The 15,323-nt window shown below is 33.8% G+C and overlaps 1 pseudogene; it reads left to right on the top strand.

Moving 5' to 3' along the window:
• The first annotated feature begins 308 nt into the window (after window positions 1-308).
• LOC115887878 lies at window positions 309-14,976 on the top strand (annotated as a pseudogene).
• The last annotated feature ends 347 nt before the right edge of the window (window positions 14,977-15,323 follow it).

Genomic DNA, 15,323 nt, shown 5'->3' on the forward strand with positions numbered 1-15,323 from the left:
GAAGAGAGCTTCAACTGAATTTCCGATCATATATAAAACATTTTTGGGTATACCCATTTTTGATATAGATTTATAGAAATTATATGACCTAAACTGCTCTAAATTAAAGTTTACACTTTGGGTATACCACACTTTGAATAAGATTTAGCGGGTTTAGCTTGTATTTTTTAAAGTTTAATTGGTAATATATTCGCGTCTTCGGCTTCATCATGTTCTTTTGGAGCCTTGAATAAAAGAAAACGATCATATACTAATTTATAGTCACATCTCTAACGTGGACGCACTGCAGTTGTTCTGTGGTTTATATTCTTATCGTGGCGAAGTGACGGAAGTGACAGATGACTAAAAGGTCATTAAATTGATCCAGTCTATTTTATAATTTTTAGAATATTTTTTAGATTTCTGGGCGATTTGGTTGATCATTTTCGTCCTGAAATAAGAAGTAAATGTAAATAAAGCAGTTACTTATATAGATTTGTTAAAAATGGCTCGATACGGACAAAGGCCGGAGAACGCTTTAAAACGTGCTAATGGTAAGCTTTTAGGGCATATGGATCTTATAATCTTGTTTTTTATAAATAACATATTTCCTGTTACGAAGATTTAATGTTCTGCATTTACAGAGTTCATTGAAGTTGGGAAACCAGCTAGAGCTCTTGATACTTTACAAGAAGTGTTTGAATAAGAAATGGGCTTATAATTGGTCAAGGACTCGGTTTTAAGAGCCGATTATGTTTAAATACCTTGATTATGTGTAAGAGCTGAAAAAGTCTCATATTGCAAAGAAGGATTATTTCAATATCGTAATATGTTCCAATCTGTCAATGTAAGTTCATTAGAAAATGTAATAAAGGATGATATTCTGAATGGCTGAAGAAAACTGAATCTGCACAGACAGTCAGCTCAAGCAATTGATATAGATGATTTAGACAACTTAGCAACACCGGAAAGTATACTTTTAAGTGCTGTGTCTGGTGAAGATGCTCAAGATCGATCAGGCCGCACCATATTCGCTCCATGGGTTAAGTTTCTTTGGGAGTCTTATTGTCAATGTTTAGGCTTCTTAGAACTAATGCTCATGTGGAAAATTTGTACGATATTGCCAGAATGGCATTTCAGTTTTGTCTGAAATATAATAGGAAACTGAATTCAGGAAATTGTGCGATAAGCTCCGGAAACATTTGGAAGATATATGTAAGTTACCTGCCCAGGTTGCTAATGTGTCTATGTCTAAACCAGAAACGCAACAACTAAATTTAGAGACGAGGTAATTTAGTAATAATTGTAAATGAGCAAGATCACCTGAAGTGGACCCCATATTTCTTCTTTAATTGTGTAGTTTAATTAAATTTGATGATGTAAAATATTTTTTTTAATTAAAAAAAAATCAAAAGGAACAGAGATATCTTAGTGAAATATTCTATCTAGATTTATGGTTTAATATTAATATTTTGATAAAAATTCAAAACTTAAAAGTTCTCATGTATCTCATGTATTTAATTTTCCCTCCAAAAAATGTTTTAGGGTTGTTGGTTAGTTTACATTAAAATGATTGAACCTGAATTCCATTATCACTTGTGTGGTCTTGCTTAAATACCATTAATTAAATAGAAAATATTTGCTAAACTTGAGTTTTTAGGCTTCATCAATTAGATTTTGCAATTCAAATGGAATTATGGCAAGAAGCTTACAAAGCCATAGAAGATATTAACAATTTAATGAACTTATCTAAGAAAATGCCTGTTCCTAAAACTATGGCCAATTACTATCAAAAACTTGCAATGGTCTTTTGGAAAGCTGGAAATTACCTGTTCCATGCTGCAGCTCTGTTCAAATTATTGCAACTGAGCAAAGAAATGAAGAAGAATATTACTCAGGAAGAGCTACAGAGAATGGCTTGCAAGTATATAGTATTTGCTTGTCTTTTGTCCACAGTTTTGTAACTTTTTCATTTTCTAGAGTCTTACTTGCGACTTTGTCTATTCCATTGCCTTCAGCCCATCCAGAGTTTGATAGATTTATTGAAACCGATAAATCGCCTTTAGAAAAAGCACAAAGATTAGCCATACTCTTAGGTTTAATGCAACCACCTACTAGAGCAAGTCTTCTAAAGGATTTGGTAAATTTCCAGTGTTTGTTTTGATGTTTATATTCACTAATGCATTTTTTAGGTTCATTATTAACGTAGTGCCAACACCACAACTTCAAGATTTTACATAGATGGTTAGAAGTTGATTTCGATCCCTTGAACTTATGTTCACATGTTCATGGTATTATTCAACATATACAAGGAGGTAAAATTTGCTTAGATTTGTATATTAGTCATTTTGATATACTTTGGTTATTACAGATGAAGGAAATGTTGCACTTCAACAATATGTGCCAGCCCTACAAGATGTTACTTTGGTTAGACTTGTAAGACAAACCGCACAAGTTTATCAAACAATTGAATTTTCGAGACTTTTAGAGTTGGCTAAATTTGCAACTCCATTTCATCTCGAGAGACTTTTGGTTGATGCGGTGAGGCACAATGATATGCAGGTAAGTCAATGTTTTTAATAAAAAGTAGTGTAATTATTGGGAAAACTGGAAATCGTCCGATTTTCACCAAAATTTGTATAAACCCTATTTTGAGGTCGTAGATTACGAATCTGAACTTTTTTTTGGCGGTCTCTTACCGTTTTTTCAGAAAAACGGAAAATTATTTCAACATCGAATTTTTCTTAATTTCTCATACTTTTAAGGTTTTCTAGCACATATTTTGTTAGGTATTCAATAAACAATGATGTTTTTGCTATTTTCTATTACTTTTTTAACCAATTCTATGCATAATGGGGAAAATTTTAAAATAGACTTGTAAACAATCTGAAAATGTTGGTTGCATGTGTTTTTCTGGCATTTTAAACTAACGTTGCCAATACTAAACCCTAAATTTAGCGTGTTTTTCGCTTATTCACGTCGCCTGAAGAATGGCTCCTTCCATAACTGCTGTTTACAACGAGATCTGACTATAACCACGGAGTTGCACGAAAGAGTTTTGATTGCATTGCTTACAACTTCCATGTGGAGGGTGTTAATCTTTTGTTATTATATCAAAAAAAGATTAACTCCCTCCGCATAAAAGTTGAAACCAATGCAATCAAAACTCTTCCGCGTAACTTTGTGAATAGGTAGGTATATTTAACTGTCAGATCTCATAATAGGTAATTTATTTAAAATCCCTAATCACCCGAAAAAATAGAAGATATTGCAACATTGTAAATTTTCAAATTTCTAAATTAGGTCCAATTAGGTCTAGAATAATATTTATCTCTCTCATTACATAGGAGAGAGAAAGAAGGATATATGAAATGTCAAACTTCCATCTGGTCTCAATTATTTTCTTTGTTATTTTGGTAAGAAAAGTGTTTTTCAGTAAAATTTTGGACATTTTTCTATCCTCAATCAAGTGTGGCTTAGATAAACTATAATATAATGAAAATGTAGGGAAATTATTACTTTATAGGGCCGAAATAAAGAAAAATTCAATGTTGAAATAAGTTTCCGTTTTTTCTGAAATACGGTAAGAGACCGCCAAGAAAAAAGTTCAGATTCGTAATCTACGACCTCAAAATAGGGTGTGTACCAATTTTGGTGAAAACCGGACGATTGTTTTCCCAATAATTACCAAAGTTTCTTTATTTTTTTTTTCTTTCTTTTCTTTATTTTTTTTTTATTTCTTTATTTTACCAAAGTTTCTTTATTTTTTTAGATCAGAATAGATCATGGTAAACACTGCATTCACTTTGGTATTGATCTGAGTGAAAGCCAAAGAAGATAAGCCTGAAGGGTCCAACTCTACAAGAGTTATGCCAGCGAACAAGTTCGTAATCAGCTTGTTAATATGTCAAGTGTTTGAACCAAGCTGTTAATATTTATCCCAATAAGAAGAAGGTATGAATAATATTGTTTATATTTTGTTTTTGCTGTTAAAGCTTTTTTGTTTATATCTACAGACTGAAAGGGAAAGAATTAGGAACAGCATGGTCCAAAATTACCATGAAACGAAAGTTAAAGAACACCAAAGATTTCTTCAGAGGCATAAAATTATTGAGGATAGAAAGAATTATATTGAGGCTCAATACGGTTCGTGAAGGAAGAACAAAAACGGTAAATGAAAAAAATATATAGTATTTTAATAAATTCTAAATAATTTATTTGCAGTATTGAGGAAATTCAAAGGCAACCAATGTTGGCTGAACAGCGGAAGAGGCGTCAGAACGCGAGAGACGCCCAAATCACTTGAACGAAATCCAACAAATTAAAGATAGGCATCTCAAAGTTGCACCAGGTAAGCATTTTTTAGAAATTAGAAAATTCTTAAATTGTTTGTGATTATGGTTTAATGTTGTACCACAATATCCATGTTTGAAAAGCATAATATTTTAGGCTTAAAATATAGGTAAAATATTTGTTTTTCCGGTATAATATTTACTCACATTTTATAGTTTTGCATCCATTTTGAAAAAAACTAATAGAGTAAAAGTAGATTTATTTTTAAGTTATATTATCTTTACTTTTGTTATTACAGAATATATAAATATATTTTGTTTCATTGACATATTTCGCACCTATTGGTTGAACTAATAATTAAAAAAAATTATTTTATTTATTCTGCAACCAAATCATAACCAAATACAACTGAATACGTCAATCAATCCTAATTTATGTCATATAATACTAATATACGAAATCTCGTTTTTTTATCTGAAAAACTAAAAAAGTTATAGGGGTGAGCCAAGGTAGACTTAGGGCTCGAAAACACTGACGACCAGGTCGCACCGGCCAGGCCGCTGTTACACCTAAAACCATTGAATCAAATGATACGGCGCACACTAACGTCCTGGCCGTCCGTTGGTCGTTGCCAAGGGGTCGTTGCGACCAGTAGACTGAACTAAAATATTATTATTTTCTGCCGCTTGTTGCCGGTTTTCTTCCAAATTAATAATTTTTCAGATGAAATCCCTTAAATTCAACGCACAATATTTTATTTTATATAAGATATAGTGTTTTAGTGTAGTTTTTGCACACGTGCAGAAAATCCATAGAAATAGTATACAGACTGGATCAAAGGTAAACTTAAATCTAATCCCTTTTTTTATCAAGGGTTGATTCTAGTAAAAACTCAAAACATTTTTATATGACATACCTACTCTATTTATGGTTAGCGCGAGTCAAAGAATATCTTAATACCCTAGAAGTCTCGTCTGGCATCAAAATCTGACCTGTCGATGGGGCCTCGCTTTGGCGAGCAGGCTAACTTCGTGAACTTGCCTCGCTATTTTGCTCCGGAATTGAACGAATAGACGCGCGGCGTTGCCTTGTTTAATGTACTTTCTTGAATAGTTTTAAATTATAGTTTTAAATTTTATCTATTACTATAATCAGTCTTTCCGTTCTCCGCACTCCGCCAGTTTACATATAATATTATCTTATATAATTCCCATTGATACAGTTTGGTTACCGTGCCTCAGAAACGGCTTAACCGATTTTGATGAAATTTTATATGTATATTCAGTAGATCTGAGAATAGGTAGTTATATATTTTTATACCCTTAAATGATAAAGGGTAGTCCACTATTTTTTATTTTGTGAAAAAAATATTTTTAATTTTTTATTTGGCATTAAAAAAATACAAACATACTAAATTTTCACCGTTCTGCTTTCATCCCCTATTTTTTAATAGGGGTTGTTTTTAATTTTTTGTTACCATCTCGAAACAGCTTAACCGATTTTGATAAAATTTATATGTATATTCAGTACGTCTAAGAATAGTTGTTATCTATTTTTGCCCTTAACTGATAAAGGGTAGCCGGTAACCCACCCTCATTTTTAGTTTGAAAGAAAAAAATGTTTTTATTTTTTATTTGGTATTAAAAATTACGAACAACCCCTAAATTTTCACCGTTCTGCTATCATCCCTATTTTTAATAGGGGTTGTTTTATTTTTTGTTGCCATCTCCAGAAGCAGCTTAGCGATTTTGATGAAATTTTATATGTATATTGAGTAGGTCTGAAAATAGGTTGTTATATATTTTTTATACCCTTAAGTGATAAGGGTAGCCCACCCCCATTTTTTTTATTTTTTGAAAAAAAAATATTTTAATTTTTTTTATTTGGCATTAAAAAATACAAACAACCCTAAATTTTCACCGTTCTACCATCATCCCCTATTTTTTAATAGGGGATGTTTTTTTTTAAATTTTTTGTTACCATCTCCGAAACGGCTTGATCGATTTTGATGAAATTTTATATGTATATTCAGTAGGTCTGAGAATACGTTGTTATCTATTTTTATACCCTTAAGTGATAAGGGTAGCCCACCCCCATTTTTTTTTATTTTTTGAAAAAAAAAATATTTTAGTTTTTTTTATTTGGCATTAAAAAATACAAACAACCCTAAATTTTCACCGTTCTACCATCATCCCCTATTTTTTAATATGGGTTGTTTTTTTAAGTTTTTTGTTACCATCTCCGAAACGGTTTAACCGATTTTGATAAAATTTTATATGTATATTCAGTACGTCTAAGAATAGGTTGTTATATATTCTTATACCCTTAAGTGATAAGGGTAGCCAAGAGGGTAGCCCACCCTCATTTTTTTATTTTTGGAAAAAAAAATTTTTTTTATTTGGCCTTAAAAAATACAAACAACTCTAAATTTTCACCGTTCTACCATCATCCCCTATTTTCTAATAGGGGTTGTTTTCTTGTTACCATCTCCGAAACGGCTTGGCCGATTTTGATGACGTTTTATTATGTATATTGAGTAGGTCTGAAAATAGTTTGTTATCTATTTTTTATACCCTTAAGTGATAAGGGTAGCCCACCCCCATTTTTTTTATTTTTTGAAAAAAAAATATTTTAATTTTTTTTATTTGGCATTAAAAAATACAAACAACTCTAAATTTTCACCGTTCTACCATCATCCCCTATTTTTTAATAGGGGTTGTTTTTTAAGTTTTTTGTTACCATCTCCGAAACGGCTTAACCGATTTTGATAAAATTTATAAGTATATTGGTAGGTCTGAGAAAATAGGTTGTTATATATTTTTTATACCCTTAAGTGATAAGGGGTAGCCCACCCTCATTTTTATTTTGGAAAAAAAATATTTTTTTATTTGGCCTTAAAAAATACAAACAACTCTAAATTTTCACCGTTCTACCATCATCCCCTATTTTCCTAATAGGGTTGTTTTTGATACCATCTCCGAAACGGCTTGGCCGATTTTGATGAAATTTTATAAGTATATTGGTAGGTCTGAAAATAGGTTGTTATATATTTTTTATACCCTTAGAGATGATAAGGGTAGCCCACCCTCATTTTTTATTTTTGGAAAAAAAATATTTTTTATTTGGCCCTAAAAATACAAACAACTCTAAATTTTCACCGTTCTACCATCATCTATTTTCTAATAGGGTTGTTTTTATTACCATCTCCAGCAGCTTGGCCGATTTTGATGAAATTTTATAAGTATATTGAGTAGGTCTGAAAATAGGTTTGTTATATATTTTTATACCCATAAATGATAAGGGTAGCCCACCCTCATTTTTATTTTTGGAAAAAAATATTTTTTTATTTGGCCTTAAAAATACAAACAACTCTAAATTTTCACCGTTCTACCATCATCCCCTATTTTCTAATAGGGTTGTTTTGATACCATCTCCGAAACGGCTTGGCCGATTTTGATGAAATTTTATAAAGTATATTAGTGGGTCTGAAAATAGGTTGTTATATATTTTTTATACCCTTAAGTGATAAGGAGCCCACCCTCATTTTTTATTTTTTGGAAAAAAATATTTTTTATTTGGCCTTAAAAATACAAACAACTCTAAATTTTCACCGTTCTACCATCATCCCTATTTTCTAATAGGGGTTGTTTTTGATACCATCTCCGAAACGGCTTGGCCGATTTTGATGACATTTATTATGTATATTGTGGGTCTGAAAATAGTTTGTTATCTATTTTTTACTTAAGTGGTAAGGGTAGCCACCCCATTTTTATTTTTGAAAAAAAAATATTTTTAATTTTTTTATTTGGCATTAAAAAATACAAACAACCTAAATTTTCACCGTTCTACCCATCATCCCTATTTTTTAATAGGGGTTGTTTTAAGTTTTGTTACCATCCCCGATTGACCGATTTTGATAAAATTTTATATGTATGTATATTCAGTACGTCTAAGAATAAGTTGTTATCTATTCTTATACGCCAAAGTGATAAGGGTAGCCGAGAGGGTAGCCTACCTATTTTATTTATTTTTGAAAAAAAAATGTTTTTTATTTGGCCTTAAAAATACAAACAACTCTAAATTTTCACCGTTCTACCATCATCCCCTATTTTTTAATAGGGGTTGTTTTAAAGTTTCTTGTTACCATTTCCGAAACGGTTTTGCCGATTTTGATGAAATTTTATTATGTATATTGAGTAGGATCTGAAAATAGTTTGTTATCTATTTTTTATACCCTTAAGTGATAAAGAGATTACATTCCCATTTTTTATATTTTGAAAAAATATATATTTTTATTTTTATTTTGCATTAAAAATACAAAGAACCCAAAATTTTCACCGTTCTACCATCATCCCCCTATTTTTTAATAGGGGTTGTTTTAATTTTTGTTACCATCCGTGAAACGGCTTGACCGATTTTGATAAAATTTTATATGTATATTCAGTACGTCCTAAGAATAGGTTGTTATCTATTTTTATACCCTTATGTGGTAAGGGGTAGCCCACCCTCATTTTTATTTTTTGAAAAGAAAAAATGTTTTTATTACAGTTGGCGATGTAAATACAAATAACCCTAAATTTTTCACCGTTCCACCATCATCCCCTATATTTCAATAGGGGTTGTTTTTAATTTTTGTTACCATCTCCGAAACAGCTAGACCGATTTTGATAAAATTTTAATGTATATTCAGTAGGTCTGGTTTGGTTTGGTTTGGTCACAACCTATTCCCAGGTTATCTATTTTTTAAGAGTGGTCCACCCCAACTTTTTTTAGACAAAATTTTTTTTTAATTGTTTTATAGGGAGTGCTTATTTTTTAGGGGGTGCATGTCCAAAATTTTCTTCTGGGTACTCACTTTCATCACCTAAGGGACCTCTGTACAAAATTGCATATTCCTAGTCCTAGAACGGATTTTACATAAAAATTATACAAATTTTTACCTTATCCCTTTAAGGAATGAATTCCAAAAATCGCTCTAATTATTCAATTACGCTACATAATAAACCCCTGTGCAAATTCTCATATTCCTTGAACAGAATTTATTGTTGCAGAACGTTCAACCCCTCATTTCACACCCTTAGAGGGCGAATTTCCAATAATTGCTTCTTAGTGCCAAATTACGTTACATAAGGAACGTCTGCAAAATTCATACTTCTAAAACCGATTTTAACAAATTTTTGTACAAATTTTCATCCCTTATTTTTTAGGGGATGCATGCCTAAAATTCGCTTCTAGGTACTCACTTTCATCATTTAAGGGACCTCTGTACAAAATTGCATACTCCTAGTCCTAGAACGGATTTTACATAAAAATTATACAAATTTTTACCCTTAGTTTTATCCCCTTAAGGAATGAATTCCAAAAATCGCTCTAATTATTCAATTACGCTACATAATAAACCTCTGTGCAAGTTCTCATATTCCTTGAACAGAATTTATTGTTCCAGAACGTTCAACCCCTCATTTCACACCCTTAGAGGGCGAATTTCCAAAAATTGCTTCTTAGTGCTAAATTACGTTACATAAGGAACGCCTGCAAAATTCATACTTCTAAAACCGATTTTAACAAATATTTGCACAAATTTTCATCCCTTATTTTTTAGTGGATGCATGCCTAAAATTCGCTTCTAGGTACTCACTTTCATCATTTAAGGGACCTCTGAACAGAATTTCATACTCCTAGTCCTAGAACGGATTTTACATAAAATATTATACAAATTTTCACCCCTAGTTTTACCCCCTTAAGGAATGAATTCCAAAAATCGCTCTAATTATTCAATTACGCTACATAAGGAACCTCTGTGCAAATTTTCATATTCCTTCAACAGAATTGTTTCAGAACGTTCACCCCTCATTTCACACCCTTAGAGGGCGAATTTCCAAAAATTGCTTCTCAGTGGTAAATTACGTTACATAAGGAACGTCTGCAAAATTCATACTTCTAAAACCGATTTTAACAAATTTTTGTACAAATTTTCATCCCTTATTTTTTAGGGAATGCATGCCTAAAATTCGCTTCTAGGTACTCACTTTCATCATTTAAGGGACCTCTGAACAAAATTTCATACTCCTAGTCCTAGAACGGATTTTACATAAAATATTATACAAATTTTCACCCCTAGTTTTACCCCCTTAAGGAATGAATTCCAAAAATCGCTCTAATTATTCAATTACGCTACATAAGGAACCTCTGTGCAAATTTTCATATTCCTTCAACAGAATTGTTTCAGAACGTTCACCCCTCATTTCACACCCTTAGAGGGCGAATTTCCAAAAAGTGCTACTTAGTGCTAAATTACGTTACATAAGGAACGTCTGTGCAGAATTTCATACTTCTAAAACCGATTGTAACAAACTTTTGTACAAATTTTCATCCCTTATTTCTAGGGGATGAATGTCAAAAATTAGCTTCTGGGTACTCACTTTCGTCACTTAAGGAAACTCTGTACAAAATTTCATACTCCTAGAACTAACATTTTTTGTACAAAATTTCACCCCCCAGTGGCTATACATTTCCAAAAATCGCTTATCAATGTTCAAATGCGCCACATCTGTGCAAAAGTTCATACTCCTAGTAGGTACAGATTTTTTTTGTATAATTACACCCCATTATCTAATTACACCCCCTTATGGGTCGAATTTTAAAAAATTACTTAGTTGTGCTCATCCTAGAGAACGAATTAATATTCTCCGTATTTACTCCAGTTTCCTAATACTAACACAGATAACACATAATCATACTAGTTAATTTTTTATTGGAATAGAAGTAATTTTTATTAGAAGGTACAAAAAAATTAAAAATCTAAAATTTTATTTTCATAGCTACGTTTTTTTTTCATAGCCTTAGGATGCCTCATGTACTATCGAATATACGAAATATATAATCAATACGTGTTGAACTTTCTTTAAATATCGAGAAATAAAATATGTTTGGCAACACCGTACGAAATATCGCCGCGCGTAGTCCTCAAAATTTAAAATATTAGCATTTTCAGGCTTCGATTATGTTCAAAAGCGCCACCGTATGACAAATCACTAAAGCTTCCACACGAGAGTTCTTAAAACTATAATATTCTTTGGTATGATTACCTGTTATTATACCTTTGAGTTTCGATATTAAAAAATAAAAAAAATCATATATTTAAAGTTTTTCTACAACCACTTGTTTTTTTTTATTAAATTAGTTTTTTTAGTTGTATTGTAGTCATGTACAAGGAGGACAACTGTTTTTTAAATATTATATTTAATTTAACGTTTTTCACACAGGGTCCATTAGACTATATTTCTACTAAGTACATTATTAAAAAAAAAATAAGAGTAAAAGTAACTTAAACATTCATAAAAATAGAAGTATTTACTGTTGTAGATTCTCAGTAACAATAAAAAAGAGGAATTTTTATTGTAAACATTGAAATAATTGGAAGCTAAACTTTCTACCTGCTTATATTTAGAGCCAGTGTCTGACGACCTTTTTTACGATGGCCCTAATATGTTTTTACTTCTAAAGTCGATAAGGGCCATCAGTAGAAGTTCAAATCAGTAGAAAAAAGAAACAGAATATCTCCCTTTTTGTCGGTCGCGCGTACACAATGCTTTTTGTTCGGCCTATTTGTTCTGCTTGTTCGTGCGCGCTCTGTTCGTTCGGGCTAAAATGCTCAAGTCTGGACGCACCTTTAGGAACAATACTGTTTTTGTCCTTTATTGATATAATGCTGAAAATCTCACGAGTTACATGTCTCACTCTACACATATTAAATTACATAGATGTGGGACGTAGAATATTCTGTTATGAAACGCTGATTGAATAGCAGGCATCGCGGATTTGAAAAACATGAAAATAACGACGTTATCGTGTAGTCGGGGTTGAAGATTTTACTTACTCCATTTACCACACCAGTATTTATTAACGAAAAATACAAGAATATTTTAAATGCATTAATTAATATTAGAACATTTAATAAGCTCATGAATAGCAACTTCGCTTTTTAGTTAACTCGGATATTTTAACATTTCTGAAAACAATATTTTCTAATTGGTAAAACGTACAAAATCGTTAGATCTGACAACTCTGTTGAAACTGGTCGTTCATCTGGCCGCAGCTATAAATGCAATGCATCCGGCCAGCCGACGGTCAGGTCGTTGCGACCTGGTCGTCAATGAGTTAGAGCCCCTAAGTAGTGTTTATTTATTTTGATTCCAAAAATACGTGGTACTTCTGTGAGACACCCTGTATTAATTGTTTTGGTAAATGTAATATTTCCATTATAAAGAAAAAAGTGTTTTGGATTCATATGTTTACATTGTACATTTTTTATAGATTAGTCAAACTGGCCATGGGCAGAAAATCCTTAAAAAAATGGATGAAGATGACATCAAAAAACTGGATGCCGACCAAATTGCAGCGAAAGAAGCCGAGGAATTACAAAAGGAAAGACGTGAACTTCAAGCTAAATTGAAGTCACAAGAAAAGAAAGTAATGTTTATTAGTGTTTAATATTTTATCTTTTACTCAATGTTTTTTTTTTCGAAAGGTTGACTACTTTGAACGTGCTAAGCGTTTGGAAGAAATTCCATTACTTCAAGAGAGTTTGAAGGAGAGGCAGCTTCAAGATCAAAACTTCTGGGAACAACAAGAGAAAGAAAGAATAGCTGCCGCGATGGAGGAGCGCAAATTGGCCGTAGCTACGCGAGACAGATTTGCACGCATGAAAGCTGATAAAGTAAATTTACGCCTATATATTACATACCCTGTAGAATGTAGAATGAGTAAGAGGGGGGATTAATCACTGCGACCTTAAAGATCTATTGTGCCCCCCTTCATTGAGTCATCACACAGTCTATAACCCATCATACCCCTGTTCTAGAGGGGACAGGGTATTTCCCATCCTCCTCTGACAACAGTTCTTCCTCCGAGGGTACACACTCTTCCACGGTTGTAGTTTGGCCCTCCGTGCCGCCCTTCACAGTCGAGGAGCTTGCCTCCGGCTGAGGAACCTGTGAGGTGGAGGCTGGAGGATCTGTCTCTATTTTCTCTACCTCTTTAACTTGGTCTCTCCTTAAACCTGATACTGGTGTTGTCCCGTATCTGTAGTAGAGGATTTGTCCCTCTTTCTCTATTGATTGCCTTCTTGGATTTGGGGTCAATTCCTATTGTAAGGACCTGACCATGACCTTCCTCCCTCGAGTTGATGACTCGCCAATTCGATGTCCTTACATTGAAGTTCTGACCCTGGATAAGGTTCAGCAGGTAGGTGGTGTCTTTCCCCTTGCTCCTCGGCAGAAAGACCGTGATGGGCGCCCCTTTAGTTTTCTCCCTTCACTGCAAGCAGTTCTAGCCCCTGCCAATTTTTAAGCTTAGGTGCGATTTCCACCAACCAATTCGCCGATTCTTGAGATACACAATATATGAGGATCATGTCCACCCGAAAGTGTATCCCTGCAAAACGCAGCTGACCCACATTGTGTAGATCGTTGTGTTGCGATCCGATCGCCACTACTTCGTCCAGTATAGCCTCTTCTAGAGACGTCAGAGCAACCTCTGGGAAATCATTTGGCAGCACCGCTATTTCACTTGTCAAGCAATAGCGGCAAAGTTGGTGATAGGTCCCTGCTTGCCTCCCGGTGTTGGACGGCTTTCCATCTTGGCTTTTTTCTCTCCCTGTCGGAGAATAGGTGAGAGGTTCTCGCTCCCTCTCTTGCCCTTTGATGGGGATGGGTCAGGTTGTTTCTTGGTTTCTTTACTCTCCCCTTTTCGCCAGACTGTTTTCGCTTTTGCTTCCTCTGGAGCAAGTCCTTCGTGGAGCAGTCGGAGGTATCTCCGTGCTTCTGCTCCGCTAAGACCTACTCTCAGAGAATCGTCTAGCCCGCCTGGTTGACCCAGACCGGGTAGACGAAACGGTAGCTTGTGTCGCTTATTGGGTCTAGAGGTAGGCTCCCGACCCTTGCTGGTGAAGGTGGTAGCTTGTGTGCCACTTGTGGAGGATGATACCTAACCCAAGCAAGTGTCAGCTGCCTCTCTTCTAGTTTCTTTTGGATTTGGTCCCTTGGAACTTTCATTTGTAATGTTCCCAGTGTCGCTAGGGGGCTTCCCTACAGCTTCACCGGTGGTGTTTTTAATGCTAGATCTCATAGTGTTCCCACGAGTCGTTAGGGATAGTCGGTCCACTTCTACAGTCTAGTCCTCTATCTAGCCACGCATCCCTTTGATCTGGTCCCGCCATCGTAGGATTCAGGTTTTTGGTGAGGTTGTCTCTTCTTGGTCCAGGCGGTAAAGCCACATGACCACAGTCAGTAGAGGGCGCCTGGTATGACGGACAGGGGTAGCCTCGTCCGGCATCGTTATATGTCTTGGTGCAATTACATACCCTGCTGGTCATCCAATTTATGTGGTCTGGATTTTAATGAGTGTGACAGGGAATAATATAATTTTTAATAAAACATGTATTATAATTTAACTCTTTATGTAAAAACATGTATATTTTAAAATTAAATAAAAATTTTATTTCAAGGATGAGTTTTTGGCTAAACTTAAGAAAGAAAGGAACTCCGTGTACGAAGAGAAATTGAAAGAATTCGAAAAACTGTTGGCGGAGGAACGGGCAAAGCGGCACGCCGAATGCAGGGCGAAACGAAAGGAAGAAAGAAGAGCTAAATGGCTTAAGGAGAAACAAGAGGAAGAAGAACGCAAACGCGAAGAGCAAATAAAGTTAGTAGCAACAATTCGCTATTTAAACAATAAACAATATACACACCATAATTAAGTCGTGTGTCGTCCGTTTTTGTTTTTATGCAAAGTGAAATAACGTCAAAACCAAAATTGAAAAATAATATACAATATTTCCACAAATTCTACTGCAGCAACAACTTTTTAAGACCCTGTTTAAACAGTTTTTGATTTGGTGCCTGTTTTAAATCGTTATTTAAAAAAAAAATTATAAAACACCTTTATTTTTCTCCCAGACTCCGAAAATCAATTAATATATAGGGTGTTCCATTACAAAAAACACAACTTTGATATGTACCTTTTTTTGAGGACACCCTGTAGAACTTCCT

Source organism: Sitophilus oryzae, unplaced genomic scaffold, assembly GCF_002938485.1.
Source record: "Sitophilus oryzae breed Bouriz unplaced genomic scaffold, Soryzae_2.0 scaffold_650_pilon_pilon, whole genome shotgun sequence".
Taxonomy (NCBI): domain Eukaryota; kingdom Metazoa; phylum Arthropoda; class Insecta; order Coleoptera; family Curculionidae; genus Sitophilus; species Sitophilus oryzae.